A 16,668-nucleotide genomic window follows, 5' to 3' on the forward strand; every position below is an offset into this window, starting at 1 on the left:
TAGCTTAACGTCTGTTCCAGGTAAATTGGTTGAAGGCATTATTAAAGATAAAATTAGCATATAGATGGACAAGCCCTGCTGAAAAAGAATCAACATGGCTTCCGCAAAGGTTAAGTCCTCTCTCACTAACCTTTTAGAGCTCTTTGAGAGTGTCAATAAACATGTAGACAGGGGTGATCCGGTAGATATTGTTTATTTGGACTTCCAAAAGGCTTTTGATAAAGTTGCTCACCAAAGATTCCTGAGCAAACTTAGCAGTCATGGAATAAGAGGACAGGTCCTCTTATGGATCAGTAACTGGTTAAAGAACAGAAAGCAGAGAGTAGGAATAAATGATAAATTCTCCCAATGGAGGGAAGGAAATAGTGGGGTCCCACAGGAATCCGTATTAGGACCAATGCTTTTCAACCTGTTCATAAACGATCTGGAATTAAAAGTGAGCAGTGGAGTGGCCAAGTTTGCCAATGACACCAAATTATTTAGGGTGGTTAAAACAAAAAGGGATTGTGAAGAGCTCCAAAAGGATCTCTCCAAACTGGGAGAATGGGCATCTAAATGGCAAATGTGGTTCAACGCAAGGATATTGTAGAGTTGGGAAAAAGTGCAAAAAAGGGCAACTAAAATGATCAAGGGGCTGGAGCATCTTCCCTATGAGAGAAGGTTACAACAGTTGGGATTGTTAAGCTTGGAAAAAAGGAGGGTAAGGGGAGAAATGATAGAGGCCTACAAAATTATGCATGGTGTCGAGAATGTGGATAGGGAGACATTTTTCTCCCTCTCTCAAAATACTAGAACCTGGGGTCATCCTATGGAGCTGATTGGTGGGAGATTCAGGACAGATAAAAGTACTTCTTTACACAGCGCATAGTTAAACTATGAAATTTGCTACCATAGGAAGTGGTGATGGCCACCAGTTTGGATGGCTTTAAAGGGGGGATAGACAAATTCCTGGAGGAAAAGGCTATCAATGGCTACTAGTCTTGATGGCTATGTGCTACCTCCAGTACCAGAGGCAGTGAGCCTATGTACAGCAGTTGCTGGGGAACATGGGTGGGTGGGTGCTGTTGCGCTCATGCCCTGCTTGTGGGTTCCTGGTCAACAGCTGATTAGCCACTGTGTGAACAGAATGCTGGACTAGATGGACCCTTGGTCTGATCCAGCATGGCTCTTCTTATGTTCTTAAGGATGGTTGATTTGCATTTTTTGTTCTCATGGTGTTGTGACTGAATAAATAGGGGTTAGGGGAATGCATTTAAGTCTGTGTTGCAACATTGTGTAAAAACGTATTTTGGGCTTGGTGTGTGTGGGGAGGGATTTGCAAACTGATAAATTCTTACATGTGTGTACATGTGTGTTTGTATGTAATACTTTGTGTGGGTGGATTCTATCTGTAATATGAATCCTTTTCAGTTTATGGTGCTGCAACTTAAGATGACATCATCATCACCACCACCACTGTGATAGAATACACATTGCCATTTTTTGCTTGTGTGTGCCAAGTGCTTTTAAATTATGGGATATACACAGCAATCCTATGTAGGACTACTCAGAAGTACATCTCACTGAATTCAGTGGGAGTTACTCCCATGTAAGCATGTGTGTGTGAGAAATGGGTTTTTTCCCCCTCCCCAAACCCTTTGCTTTAGGTGTTAGAAAAGCCAGTTCTGCTAGAAATTGCTTTATCTGTGCTGTTACTCGGGATACATTTGCGGGCGAGGGGAGGGGTTGGTGTGTTGAACTGTTCATAAATTTAGGGCTAGAATACATTTTGTTTTGCTGTATAATGCATCTGAGTCACATTGTGAACAAGTGGTTTTAAAAACCCTTTCTTTACTTCTGGTGGTGCAAATTAATACACATTCCTGGATAAATTCCTCCTGTTTAATGTTTGCTGGCCACACTTTAAAAAAACACAAAACCCTGGGATTATGTAACCCAAACTCTCTCACTTACAGTTATGGACTCTTAATTGCCTGCTAATTTGCAGTCCATACCTCAGTTATGGACTCTTAATTGCCTGCTACCTACCTTAATTTCCCTGTGTGTAAATGAGTTTCCAAATCTCCCATCTCCCTTTAGCTTAAATCCTGGAGAAATGAGTTTGTCTACAAATGCCTTTCTATGTGTTGTGACATACTCTGGATAAATTGGGGTGTTCTTAAAAAAGCCATTTAAAAAGAAGAAGCTTGCACTCTGTTGGTTCTGTGAATTTAGTATGCCATGATTATGTAACCCAAATTCACTCTATCTCTCTCTTGCAGTCACTGACTTTAATTGCCCATTTCCTTAGTTTGCCTGTGTGTGAAATGGGTTTCTTCCTCTCCCCCTGCATCCCCGTTGCTTTCAATAAGTGGGATCTGCCACAAACGGCTTTCTCTGTGTTGTTATTCTGGAGGAATGTCTAGGAGAGGAGATTGGTGTGTTGAACTGTGTAGCAAAAGGCCTGTGTATAGCAAAATAGATGCCCTTAGGTCCACCTCCGGTGACCCCCCTTTCTGCCCCACCAGGTAGATTGGCCACGAGCCTCCACTGCAGAAACCTAGGTATGAACCCCCCAAACTGCCCCTCCAACTGCCCCCTCCAGCCTGCAGCCCCCAACCAAGCTACCCCTGACCCCCCCGGAATGTGCCCCCACCCCCGATACCCATCGCCAGCATGAGCCCCCACCCAGCAGACCCAGGCCTGAGCTCCTCCCCAAATCACTGTCCCCAGCCTAGAGCCCCCACCTCCAGGGCCCTACCCCAAGCACAAGCCTTCACCCCCAGCATGAACTATGCCTTGTAGGGGGAATCTATTGTGATTACAGTATTCTTCTGAGCAAACCCATTGTGTGTGGGGGTGGGCTGGTCTTAATGATATAGGGAGGGATACAAATGTTTCAAATAAATAAATAAGTGGTGAAGGGCAAGAGCCCATTGAGATGCACACGTGACTGTTGAACCACAGGGCTCTGGGACCTATCAGTCAACAGCCTGAGTGCTCGGACCTTTCAGGCATATTATGCATGCCAAGTCAGAGTTGCCCCCTCATTTCATTTTGATTAAGCATCTCTGAGTGTCTGCCAGACTCCCCCACCCCCGGCATGAGCCCCCACCCCTGATACCCACCCCTGGCATGGGCCCTGACCCCAGATACCCATCCCTAGCATGAGCCCCCACCCAGCAGACCAAAGCATGAGTTCCTCCCCAAATCACTGTCCCCCGCCTGGAGCCCCCACCTCCAGGCTCCCACCCTAGGCATGAGCCCTCACCCCCAGGCACCCACCCCCAACCTGAACTATGCCTTGGAAGAGGAATCTATTGTGATTATGGTATTCTTCTAAGCAAGCCCATTGTATGTGGGAGTGGGCTGGTGTATCCCCATGCTCTAAATGTGGGGAAGTCTTCTCTTACAACTCCAATGATGATAAACACCAGAGACTCCACACCTTTCCTAACAAAACCTGTGACATCAGTGGCAAAACCTATGGTGGCTTGTGAGTTATGGTTGAACTGAACACACAAAAGCTGGGAAATCATTTTTTCAACCATAACGCCAGCCCCTTTTCAAACCACAGTGCACCTTGGGCAAGGCAGGAGCCCATTGGGATGTACATGTGACTGCTGAACCATTGGATATCAGTCAACAGTCTGAGTGCACGGACCTGTGAGATATTATGCATGCCATGCCAGAGCTGCCCCCTCATTCCTGAGTGAAAACAGCTGAAGGAAAGCCAGCAGTACAGGGGTTAACAGTTTGGCACCCATAGCCTCCACCCCAAATCCCACTTCCAATTTGTTCCACCACCCCCTACCCTGTGCCACTGTTAGCAGTGAAGGGGATAACAGCTTGAGTGCTGGTTGACAGAAAGGAAATGGGGATGTCATACCAGATAGAAAGAGGAAAGCCAGTACTCAGCACAACAAAAAGTTAACAGTTTGGCACCCACTGGGCTGCAACAGCATGGCAAGGGCAAACAGCACCCCCCCCCCGGCTCCACCCCATTTCTACCTGCCTACAGGAGTGCAGGAGTTAATTTCAGGCAGCTCCAGACACTAGCTACAAATGGTATCAGCTCATTGCTGATGTTAATAGGCTATCTGTGGCTGAGGATACATTTGGAGTGGCTTGCAATTAGCAGGGGAATGCATTTTCAGTTACAATGTATCAACCAATTGTTGAAGCCTCTTAGCTACTACTGCAATACTATATGCTGCTAGCAGCTTCGGCTGATGGCACAAGATTGGGAGAGCTGGGAAAAACAGGGAGAGAAACAAGAGGTATATGCTATAGGGGCTGTTAACCCCTGCAGTGGTGGCGCAGCCCAATGGGAACCAAACTGTTAACCCTTGTACTGCTGGTTGCTGGCTTTCTCTTTGTATCCCAACTTCTTCTCTGCTAGGTAGCACTCAGGCTACAGGACTACAGGCAGCTTGATCTTTTGGTACAGAGAAGGCTACAGAAGCAGACACCCAGAGATGCTTATGAAATGAGGGGGCAACTCTGACTTGGCATGCATAATATCTCAAAGGTCTGAGCACTCAGGCTGTTGACTGATAGGTCCCAGAGCCCTGTGGTTCAAAGTCATGTGTGCATCCCAATGGGTTCCTGCCCTTTGTCACTTGCCACAACGTGCTGGTCCCTTTGCCCAAGGTGCATTGTGGTTTGAAAGGGGCTGGCATTTTGGTTGAAAAAATTATTTCCCAGCTTTTGTGTGTTCAGTTCAACCATAACTCACAAACCACTGTAGGTTTTGCCACAGATATTCATTATATTTTCTTCTATGAATTGTACGCCAGTCCCAAGATGCCTTGCACCTTTGTTGGGAGGAATGTATGACAGAACTTTGTCTAAGCAAATGTATAAACTACTGCTAGATATATCAGTCTAGATATACAACCAAGCAAGTAATTTCATTTGTTCTGGCTGCTAAAAATATTAGAGAAAAGGTCCTAAAAACTTGCTGTAAGCTATGCACAGGATGAATTGATTTGATTGGCTTGTTCAATCTTTTCCCCCCTTCTTCTTTTCCTCTTTTTTGTGTGATTGTTGCCTCTTTTCTTATAAAACTGTAAAGAACTCTGGTTATCTGCAGTGCAATTGACTGACTGACTACTCCTACTGTCTAGATGGGAAATTGAAGCTAAGAACATAAGATTTGCCTTACTGAATCAGACCAAAGCACAACCCAGCCCTGTCCTCTATTTCTTACCACAGCCAAGGCTCAGAGATAGAACACATAGTCTGCATGTAAAAAAAAGAAAAAAGAAACCAAGTTCAGTTCCTGGCATCTCTAGTTTAAGGCTCTCCAATAGATGGGCTGGGAAAAGCCTCTCCCCAAACCCTTAGCCAATACCAGTCAGAGCACATTTCTGAGTTGGATATATCATCAGTATGATTCTCTTTATAATCTACTCAGCAATGCCTTCCAAGTACATAGTCCTCTCATGTCTGCTCAAAAAAGAGAGTAACGCCCACATTGTATCAGACTATCACAGAATTTGTTGGTGGTTGGACAATTCCTGGTATAACTATTGCATCTACTCCTCAATATGCTTTTCATTAAGCCATATCATCAGTCATTATTGACTGTTATAAAACATTGTGCTTAAGTCATTCTTGCAGCTTCAGCAAAGCCAGTACAGAGACCCACTAGAAGCCAAAGCCAGCAGTTATTTCAACAGGTTGTGAAATATCTTTATAATGTATTGTCCAAATAGATGGAGCAAACTGAAGAAATACTGTCAATTCATTACAATTGTGTGTGTCACATATAATATCCTGGTTCATTTCCGGAGTTATAAGCCAAAGAATTGCATTATTTCCACTATGTTGCAATGCATGTACAAACACAGTTTCATACACTTCCATCTCTATGACGTAACCCTTTCATCATCATCAAAATACAAAACCTAGCTTAGGTAATTTATATCTGCCTTACCAACAAGTGCTCAATAGCACATGATTGGTCACAATTTATCCTCACAATAGCCTGTGAGGTTAGTTGCCTAAGGTCACCAACAATATATATGGTCGAACAGATTTTAACTTGTGTCTTCCACTTCCAGATCCAACACTCTAGCCACTACATAAAAAAACTTATCTGAAACATTGTAACAATAAAAGGAATTATATTGTCATTTTTATTTGGCACTAGAACAACTTTAGTATACTGACTAAACTGTGTAAGAAGTTCCTAAGATATTATCAAACTCACAGGTCACAGCTGGTATGCAATATGCCAGTTAAATATTTCAACCCACCAGAGACTGAATGGATCCCCTATTTTGTGTGCATATGCAAGTGTGCATGCAACTGAGTGTCTGCTCATGCTTCACTGCTTGCCAAGCACCGGATGGGCCACAACACATGGTTAACAGACATGCTGTATTTAGCCTGGAAGTCAAGAGTAAAAGCTCTGAATATACAACAAAGACATTTAAAGGACAGAAATGTACATTAAACCACTTAAAGAAAATCTTTCAGCTGCATTTTAGGGCTCCTTTCAATATTATTATTTTCAACCACAGGAGTGCTCCTACAAGTCACTCTTGTAAAACCGTAATGTAAAAAAATAAATAAAAAGAGTATACATTCTCACCAGTCAGATTCGTAGACATGTTCATAAATCTTATCAGAGATAGGTAACCTGATGCCCTCCAAATGTTTTGGACTACAACTCCCATAGTCACTGGGAGTTATAGCTATGCTGGCTGGGGCTAATAGGAGTTGCAGTCCACAACCTGGAGGGCATTGGGTTGCCTACCACTGTTTATACTCTTGTTAGAGTAACTGAAAGTGATTGAGTGAAAATCATGCTGAAAGCCTGCTAATGAGCTGAAATTTTACCTATAAGGGTATACACCTATGTACACGGTCGTGCTGACTGGGTCCCCAATTTGTACACATAGCAGAAAAACGAGAGTGATCTATACATAAGTGGACACAACTTCGCCTCTTCACTGTGCTTGGGTGAAGGGTGGGAGGACACAGTTTGCTATTCTATTATTTAGCAATTGATGCCCTAAAATTGTATTAAATTCTCATATGAAACTTCCATCAAAATCCTGTTTCTTTAAAAAAAAAAAAAAGCCCCACTGTTTGGTAATATAAATAAATTTTTGAAGTAATACAACATTTCTAGACTATGGTTCTGGGACTAAGCTTTTAAAATATCTTTGTAATCTGGTAATCCTGGTCCAAAGAATTAATAGGCTGCAAGCAATTCTAAGTTTTCTAATTTGGTGATCTAGATATTTTTAATGTTAGTATCCCTCTACATATCTAAATACCTTAATCTGCAGCTGAAGTTTGGGCTTATTATTTCAAATCACTGTGGGAAACTCAACACTCACTGCATCTCTGGCGTTTCTGCTTCCTATTTCAAAGACCTCATGCATTCCCATTTCTTTTCATACCAACTACTCACAGCCTTTATTTTCTCCCTCGCCAGCTTCTAGGTCCTGTGTGATGTTTTCCACAGACCTTTCTTCCTGCTTCTTTGGCTTCCCCCCCGCCCTTCAGCTTCTTACTTCTGTCACTGCACTGTCCCCTCCTTCTCTCCAATCCCTGCTTCCCACACCGCTACCTACTCTGTTTCTCTGTCTTCAGCCATGCTGCCCCCTAGGACCCTTTTCTACTCATCTCCCTACTCCCCTCTGCCTATTCTTACTTCTGACATACAGCGTCTCCTGTTCTTAAACCCTATGTAAAGCTATTCTCCTAAACAAAATTCTGTAACTGAATCTTCACCCACAACAGTTAAAACATTTATCAGCATTGTGTGACAGTATGGCAACTCAGCCAATGACTAAAGGGAAGCCTGAGGCAATACATGGCTAGTGTTGTGCCTATAATTTAATTTTTGCAACAGCTTTCTAAAAATTCATACTGATTCATATAACTTATTTTCTAGTTCAAGAAACCTGAAAGCATAGAGAGCCATGAGTTCGAGGTGGGAGAGGTGAACCCTCTTTGGGAAGCCCAGAACTCTTCCTTGATTGTTCTCTCTCCAGTCCAGCTTTTGTGTATGTATCAACGGTTAAATCAGTAAAGATACGGTTCAGACAAGCCATGGATTAACTTGGGGTTGTTTAACCCATGAACAACCCCAAGTTCCCAGGCTTGTATGTCATGCTAAAAACCCTTGAGGGCAGTATTCGAAGGTTGTTACAGGAAACAGGAAGCAGCTCGCATACGATTCAGGCATGGTGTGCATCCCCATAATTTGTGGATTAATTAACCTAGGAATTGCTAATGGAAGCTGCTGTTACATCCAAACAGCCCAATTATCTTGCCAATGACTGTGATGCAAGGAAAGCACTGTCTTAATGCTTCAGATTTATCGCAATGAGCACTTAAAATATAACTAGACAATTCAAGAGACTAAGGGCGCAATCCTATTTAGATAGGCAGCAGCCTCTGAACTCGGAGGCAACCACCTATCCAAAGCAGGGCAGGAGAAGCACGGAGGGGATTGTTCACGTTCCTCCTGCCCTGCATACGATCTCCCTGCCCCGGAATGCCCCCAGCCACACCCCTGTCCGGCCCCTCCGCGCTCCTCTTGTGAGTGTGGAGGACGGGGCTGTTCTGCACTGCCTCTGAGGCAGCGCGGAGGTGGGGGAAGGTCAGTTCCCCGGGAACTGACCTTGGAGCACAGGTTCCGAGGTCAGTTCCCGGAAAACAGCATATCCTATGGCTGTCTAGCCACTGTCTAGCGGCCACAGGATTGCTCCCTAAATTAATGACTACAGAACTACAATAGCTACACTGTTACAATTCTAGAAAACTCCCCAAGGCCAGTAACTTTTCAGAACTGCATAAGCAATCATGAGGTGATTGTAGAGCAAAGTGTCTTTAGGAGAAAAAATACAGCCTTACGGTTCATTGGGAACACTGTCATGTGTATATTTCTTTGTCATTGTTCAGGATCCAATGAAATGTCCTATATATTAAACAGCCAAACATATGTGATTGACAGTGCAATCCTATATGTGATTCTACTCAAAAGTAAGTGCCACCAAGTTCAATGAGATTTGCTACGAAGTAAGTGTGTGTGTATATATATATATATATATATATATATATATATACACATACATACATAAATACAGTGGAGGTGAGGAATAGATTTAAGGGATTAGACCTGATAGACAGAGTGCCTGAGGAACTATGGACGGAGGTCCGTAACATTGTTCAGGAGGCAGCAATAAAATCCATCCCAAAGAAAAAGAAATGCCAGAAAGCCAAGTGGCTGTCTGATGAGGCTTTACAAGTAGCTGACGAAAGAAGGGAAGCGAAAAGCAAGGGAGGAAGGGGAAGATATAGCCAATTGAATGAAGAGTTCCAGAGAATAGCAAGGAGAGACAAGAAGGCCTTCTTAAATGAACAATGCAAAGAAATCGAGGAAAACAACAGAATGGGAAAGACTAGAGATCTCTTCAAGAAAATCGGAGATCTCAAGGGAACGTTTTGTGCAAAGACGGCCATGATAAAGGACAATGAAAGCAGGGACCTAACAGAAGCAGATGAGATTAAGAAGAGGTGGAAAGAATACACAGAAGAACTATACAGGAAAGATCTGAATGTCCCTGATAGCCATGATAGTGCGGTCACTGAACTTGAGCCGGACATCCTCGAGAGTGAAGTCAAGTGGACCTTAGGAAGCATTACTAACAACAAAGCTAGCGGAGATGACAGTATTCCAGCTGAGCTATTTAAAATCCTAAAAGATGATGCTGTTAAAGTGCTGCATTCAATATGCCAACAAATTTGGAACACTCAGCAGTGGCCACAAGACTGGAAAAGGTCAGTTTACATTCCAATTCCAAAGAAGGGCAACGCCAAAGAGTGTTCAAACTACCGCACAATTGCGCTCATTTCACATGCCAGCAAGGTGATGCTCAAAATCCTACAAGCTAGGCTTCAGCAGTATGTGAACCGAGAACTACCGGAAGTACAAGCTGGGTTTCGAAGAGGCAGAGGAACTAGAGATCAAATCGCCAACATTTGCTGGATCATGGAGAAAGCAAGAGAATTCCAGAAAAACGTCTATTTCTGCTTCATTGACTACGCTAAAGCCTTTGATTGTGTGGATCACAACAAACTCTGGCAAATTCTTAAAGAGATGGGAGTACCAGACCACCTGACCTGTCTCCTGAGAAACCTGTACAAGGGTCAAGAAGCAACAGTAAGAACCAGACATGGAACAACCGAGTGGTTCAAAATTGGGAAAGGAGTATGACAAGGCTTGTCATACTTGTCACCCTGCTTATTTAACTTATATGCAGAGTACATCATGAGAAATGCCGGGCTGGATGAATCACAGGTCGGAATTAAGATTGCTGGGAGAATTATCAACAACCTCCGATATGCAGACGATACCACCCTAATGGCAGAAAGCGAAGAGGATCTCAAGAGCCTCTTGTTGAGGGTGAAAGAGGAGAGTGCAAAAGCTGGTTTGAAACTCAACATGAACAAAACTAAGATCATGGCATCTGGCCCCATCACTTCCTGGCATATAGAAGGGGAAGAACTGGAAGCAGTGACAGATTTTACTTTCTTGGGCTCCAAGATCACCGCAGACGGTGACTGTAGCCATGAAATTAAAAGACGCTTGCTCCTTGGGAGGAAAGCTATGGCAAACCTAGACAGCATAGTAAGAAGCAGAGACATCACCTTGCCGACAAAGGTCCGTATAATCAAAGCTATGGTTTTCCCAGTAGTAATGTATGGCTGTGAGAGCTGGACTATAAGGAAGGCTGAGCGCCAAAGAATTGATGCTTTCGAACTGTGGTGCTGGAGAAGACTCTTACGAGTCCCCTGGACTGCAAGGAGATCAAATCAGTCCATCCTAAAGGAAATCAACCCTGAGTGCTCATTGGAAGGACAGATAATGAAGCTGAAGCTGAAATATTTTGGCCACCTAATGCGAAGAGAAAACTCTCTGGAAAAGACCCTGACGCTGGGAAAGACTGAAGGCAAAAGGAGAAGGGGACGGCAGAGGATGAGATGGCTAAATAGCATCACCGATGCAATGAATATGAACTTGAGCACACTCCAGGAGAGAGCACAGGACAGGAAGGCCTGGGTTGCTATGGTCCATGGGGTCATGAAGAGTCGGACACGACTGAACGACTGAACAACAAAGTGTATATCAGATGGCAGCCTAAAAGGCTCAAGTTTAACACCAGGGTTGCTTCCAAACTAGCCCTTTTCTCTGGAACTGCCACCCTTTGTTTTCTCACTTTTTACGAGCAATCCACAGAACACTGACCTGGTTTGCACATAAGTGGATCAAATTGTGAGTTAATTAACCTACACTTTGTCAGTTCGTGTGCTTTGCGTGAAGTGTTTCCGCTTGACATAATAACCTCCCATCAGCCCAATGCGTTGGCTGTTGCATGACATGCGAACCCGGACACTTTGGGTTGTTTGTGGGTTACACAACACAGAGTTAGTTCTTAGGTTAACTTTGGGTTCTTCAACCCACAAACAACCCAAAATGTCCAGGTTCGCACATCACGCAACAACCTACAATCAGGCTGATTGCAGGTTGATTATGAAAAGCGGAAGTGGCTCATGCACAGCACACAACCCAGAAAATCGTAGGTTAATTAACCCATGATTTGCCGTTACATGTGAACAGGCCTATTTTGTTGTATCCAGCGTTAGTCCTATTTAAAATATGCCCCACGGAAATGAACGGGACTTAAATTAGATTAAAACTGGATACAACCCAATGTCAAATCAATGAATTCCATTGCTGTGCTTTTTTCAGTCCTACCTTGTGGCTATTATTGTTATAAAACACAACAGCAGCAATAGTCTGTCCAGTGTGGGGAGGCAATATGCTATTAGAGCTTTAACAGAGAACTGTTCCTTTAAATCTAAAGCTTCCTGTTTGCACATTCAGCCCCTTTTATTGCTTCTCTGGTCAGTGTGGATACTAGTATTAATACTGAATTACCTCTTATTTAATCAGCTTTCATTCCCTGTGCGTGTTAAGTTGGTTTCTTTCCATTTTTTCTCTTTTCTTTCCATTATAGCAAAAGAGCTTAAAAGCTCTAATAGGGTGTTGCCAACTATTGGAAATCAGATCATATTCCATGGGTATCTGAATGACTTCAACTACTTTATAAGAAGCTATTCTAGTCCCCAAGTAGACAAATTCATAGAAAGATGGAAATTGTTTATTAATTCCTGGAGTAAGTATTAGGGACAGAATGCAACTTTATTTCTTTTGTATGTTATAATCTAATTCCTATCTTTTGGTACTTCAGATGTTTATTTATGTTTTCCTTTGGTATTTTCATCTTTGTATAATTTCTATAACACCATTTCTTATTTGTAACACTGTATTTATGCGTGTGTGCGTGTGTATGTGTGCTCTATGTTTGCCGGATAAACAGGACAATTCAGCAGTAATCTCTGAGCCACACTGACCAAGGTAGAAATAAAACATCTGAACCTGCAAAACATGAAGCTTTCAATTAGGACTGGAAAGTACCTTTTCTGAATGTAATTTACCTGTGAGTAGACATTAAAGATAGATCTTGGTCATGAGGAAGGCATTGCTGGATGACATACTGAGTGTTGTGAGGAATCTCTGTTTTGATTCCACTTCCAGCTAAATGAGAAAAGCAATGGCTTAGCAGTGCTAAAGGGTGGTAAGTATGGAAGTAACCCATCAGTCTTTAAAAAACCTTCAAAATGTCTTGCACAGCTATGAAATGTATGTTCGTCATGCATTTGCGCTTCCTTCCATCTCTAGAAAAGAAAAGATGATCAAAAGTTAGAAGAGAAGTAAATGAAGAAGTGTAATGAAGACAACAGCCACAAAATAAAGCAACTTATAATTCTGAAATATCCTGAGTCACCTTGAGAAACTGACACTGCTTAGCTAAAGGGTTTCAGCAGATTAAAGCAATGGAAGCTTAATGGCTATACACAATTTCTGTTTATAATCCTTGTACTTAAAATGTTTATATTCACATAGCACAAGCAGTGTTTAGGCTTTTTACAGCCACATTGACGTAGGAAATGATGCAAAACATGGCAAGTGATTAAGTGGGAATTCAAAGTAGAGTTCAGCCTCATTTGAATTACAAAAAATAAGGTAACCATCAATGTTGTATCTCAAATTATTGCACTTAAAACTTTCTAATGTCAGAAAAGACTCATTCCTTGTTTTTTTCACTTGAAATAATGTTTAAATCCTAAAGTTGCGTTCATGAGACTACTGCATCTTTCCTCCCTATTTTTAAAAAAAGTCACTGTAATACCACTGAAGTATTCTATTTAAGTGTTCTGTCAAAGTATTTAAGAAAACAGAATTTCAAATGTTCAACTCAAACATAATAAAGTTCAGGGATTTTCTCCAGTTGAAGTTTTGACAGTCAGCTCCTTCAAAACATAGATAATTGTTCAACATGTACAAAATATTTGACTGCCTGTGTTGAACAGACTGGGAAGCAAACAATTAATGAACATTTTCAGATGTACAGTGCACTGCCCGTGACTCTAAACCAGTGCTTAAGAACCTGAGCACTAATACTACAGTGTCAACAGTGGGCGTGACTACATGTTTTATGAGGCTTCCTCCCTGTGAGGTTAATCAGTCTACCCATTTTACTTTATGTAGGTTTGACCATTGCACTAAATCGCCAACATTCGCTGCATCATGGAGAAAGCAAGAGAATTCCAGAAAAACGTCTATTTCTGCTTCATTGACTACGCTAAAGCCTTTGATTGTGTGGATCACAACAAACTGTGGCAAATTCTTAAAGTGATGGGAGTACCAGACCACCTGACCTGTCTCCTGAGAAACCTGTACGAGGGTCAAGAAGCAACAGTAAGAACCAGACATGGAACAACCGATTGGTTCAAAATTGGGAAAGGAGTACGACAAGGCTGCATATTGTCACCCTGCTTATTTAACTTATATGCAGAGTACATCATGAGAAATGCCGGGTTGGATGAATCAGAGGTCGGAATTAAGATTGCTGGGAGAATTATCAACAACCTCAGATATGCAGACGATACCACCCTAATGGCAGAAAGCGAAGAGGATCTCAAGAGCCTCTTGTTGAGGGTGAAAGAGGAGAGTGCAAAAGCTGGTTTGAAACTCAACATTAAAAAAACTAAGATCATGGCATCTGGCCCCATCACTTCCTGGCATATAGAAGGGGAAGAAATGGAAGCAGTGACAGATTTTACTTTCTTGGGCTCCAAGATCACCGCAGACGGTGACTGTAGCCATGAAATTAAAAGACGCTTGCTCCTTGGGAGGAAAGCTATGGCAAACCTAGACAGCATAGTAAGAAGCAGAGACATCACCTTGCCGACAAAGGTCCGTCTAATCAAAGCTATGGTTTTCCCAGTAGTAATGTATGGCTGTGAGAGCTGGACTATAAGGAAGGCTGAGCGCCGAAGAATTGATGCTTTCGAACTGTGGTGCTGGAGAAGACTCTTACGAGTGCCCTGGACTGCAAGGAGGTCAAATCAGTCCATCCTAAAGGAAATCAACCCTGAGTGCTCATTGGAAGGACAGATAATGAAGCTGAAGCTCCAATATTTTGGCCACCTAACGCGAAGAGAAAACTCCCTGGAAAAGACCCTGATGCTGGGAAAGACTGAAGGCAAAAGGAGAAGGGGACGGCAGAGGATGAGATGGCTAGATAGCATCACGGATGCAATGAATATGAACTTGAGCACGCTCCGGGAGAGAGCGCAGGACAGGAAGGCCTGGCGTGCTATGGTCCATGGGGTCACGAAGAGTCGGACACGACTGAACGACTGAACAACAACAACAACAACAACAACGACCATTGCACTACAGATTAAAAGTAGCTTTTCCATCTTAAACTTAAGGCTGTTTCCAGACTTGTTTTAATGAATAAAAAACATGCCTAATTCAGAAGCTTAATATGGGTTAATACTCCCAGGTTTCCTTATCTTCCCCAAATATATAATGAGACACCTAGAATAGCCCTTGCAAGTGGTAATCTACAAATACCTTAGGTAAAGATTATGGCATGTGTATATGTGTTATTGTTTAGCTGAAACTGAATGCATATTGAATGCACATCAGACCATAAAAGGACACTGCTCCTGTGTTCAGTCTACATGGCTCCCCTGCCCATCTGCACTGCAGATTGGGGGCAGTCATGGGGCCAGCAAAACAGATGCAGCTTGCATGCCTGAAAAATTGATGCCTATGTGGGATTCTCTTGCATCACCATGTCCCTACATTTTGCAGACTGTTTCTCACAGAAGTTTCCCATGCTCCTGGTTTCATGCTTCAGTTCAAAATAGGAAATGCTCAAGCACTATCCAAGGAAAGGAGATACAAAACAATGCAGTACATCGTAAACTCATACTGCTCCACCCCTCCCACATACTCAACCCATAAAGACACATGCATATCCTTTAATTCCCTGCCACTGCTGTGCAGAAAGGCACAGATCACACACTTACAGTAACTCTGTGTGTGTGTGTGTGTGTGTGTGTGTGTTCAATAACTGTTGACAAGAGAAAATTATGAAGAGAGACATTATTTCCTTCCGAATGAGAAATGTGTTGCTCAGCTACAAGCACTGTACCAATCAACTTAGCATCCCAATGTGCACTATGATAGTCCTTCAAAAGACAACAAACTCTTTCATCCTTCACTTTTGTTATCATTACTACCCAACCATATGGTCTGACAACTAAGAACATAAGAAGACCCATGCTGGATCAGAACAAGGGTCCATCTAGTCCAGCAGTCTGTTCACAAAGTGGCCAAACACCTGCCCATGGGAAACCCACAAGCAGGATATGAGTGCAACAGCACCCTCCCAGTTGAAGTTCATAGAACACTGTGTCCAAGACACAAGAATACCAGCAGCCTAACAGATAGCTAGTACACCCAGCAGGGACTTCATATGCTGGGTTCACAACCTGTAGCATAAAGCTATCCTCTGCAGACTCATCAGGGAATGCCTAAAGCAGCTCTCATAAGATTATTGGGGGGGGGGGTGGCTCTGGATGGTTAGTCATATTGTGACATGCTGAAATTCAGTGCTGCAGCTTTTCCTGGCAAGGAGATGCAATAACAGGCAAAGCTTTCCCAGCTGAATTTCTGCCTATCATTCAAAATGATCATAGGATCGCTGCCAGAATAGTACAACTTATTCATGCTCACAAGATACAGCACAGATGCTGAGTTCAAAGCACTCTACTCTTTCATTCCAAGCTCATTTGGGAACATCATTCTTTGTAGTAGTGCAATAAAAACAGTGCAGAGGTGGGCAGGAAATAAATCTACAGATGTTTTCCACTTCAGCTCCCAGTATTCCTGACCATTGGCCATGCTGGCAGGGGCTTCTGTGAGTTGAAGTCCAAACATCTGGAGATCTACCTTCTGCCCACATGGCCCTGAAAAAATGGTCTGGGAGACAAGCGAGGGCTACATGGTGCCATTTAAGGAGGCAGAATTTCAAATGGCCAACTTCAAACACAATAAAGTTCAGAGACTTTCTTTGACAGCCAGGTCCTTCAAGACATACAGAACTGTTCAACACCCAGAGGGAGAAAGCATGTGAGAGGAAAGGGAAGAAGGAGACAGCTCCTTGCCACTTACATTCATTACTCACCTGCTCACTTACCAGTCTTTTGGAGCAGTTAGGATACCACCTCATTGCCCCA

General features: G+C 42.9%; 1 protein-coding gene across 5 annotated transcripts in view; it reads right to left on the minus strand.

The window, feature by feature from the left end:
* The window catches only part of DGKD (diacylglycerol kinase delta), a 122,494-nt gene that overhangs the window by 104,556 nt on the left and 1,270 nt on the right, over positions 1-16,668 (minus strand). Inside the window, exon 1 of one of the 5 annotated variants that reach the window (XM_084846758.1) lies at positions 12,508-12,525. The exons of the other annotated variants lie outside the window; for them this stretch is intronic. The gene's annotated coding sequence lies outside the window, so the exon portion shown is untranslated. Of the gene's footprint in view, positions 1-12,507; positions 12,526-16,668 lie in introns of those variants that run through there. 5 annotated transcript variants of the gene reach the window in all.

Source organism: Heloderma suspectum, chromosome 3 (genome assembly GCF_057233095.1).
Source record: "Heloderma suspectum isolate Gila_16-S chromosome 3, 16-S_ref, whole genome shotgun sequence".
NCBI lineage: Eukaryota > Metazoa > Chordata > Lepidosauria > Squamata > Helodermatidae > Heloderma > Heloderma suspectum.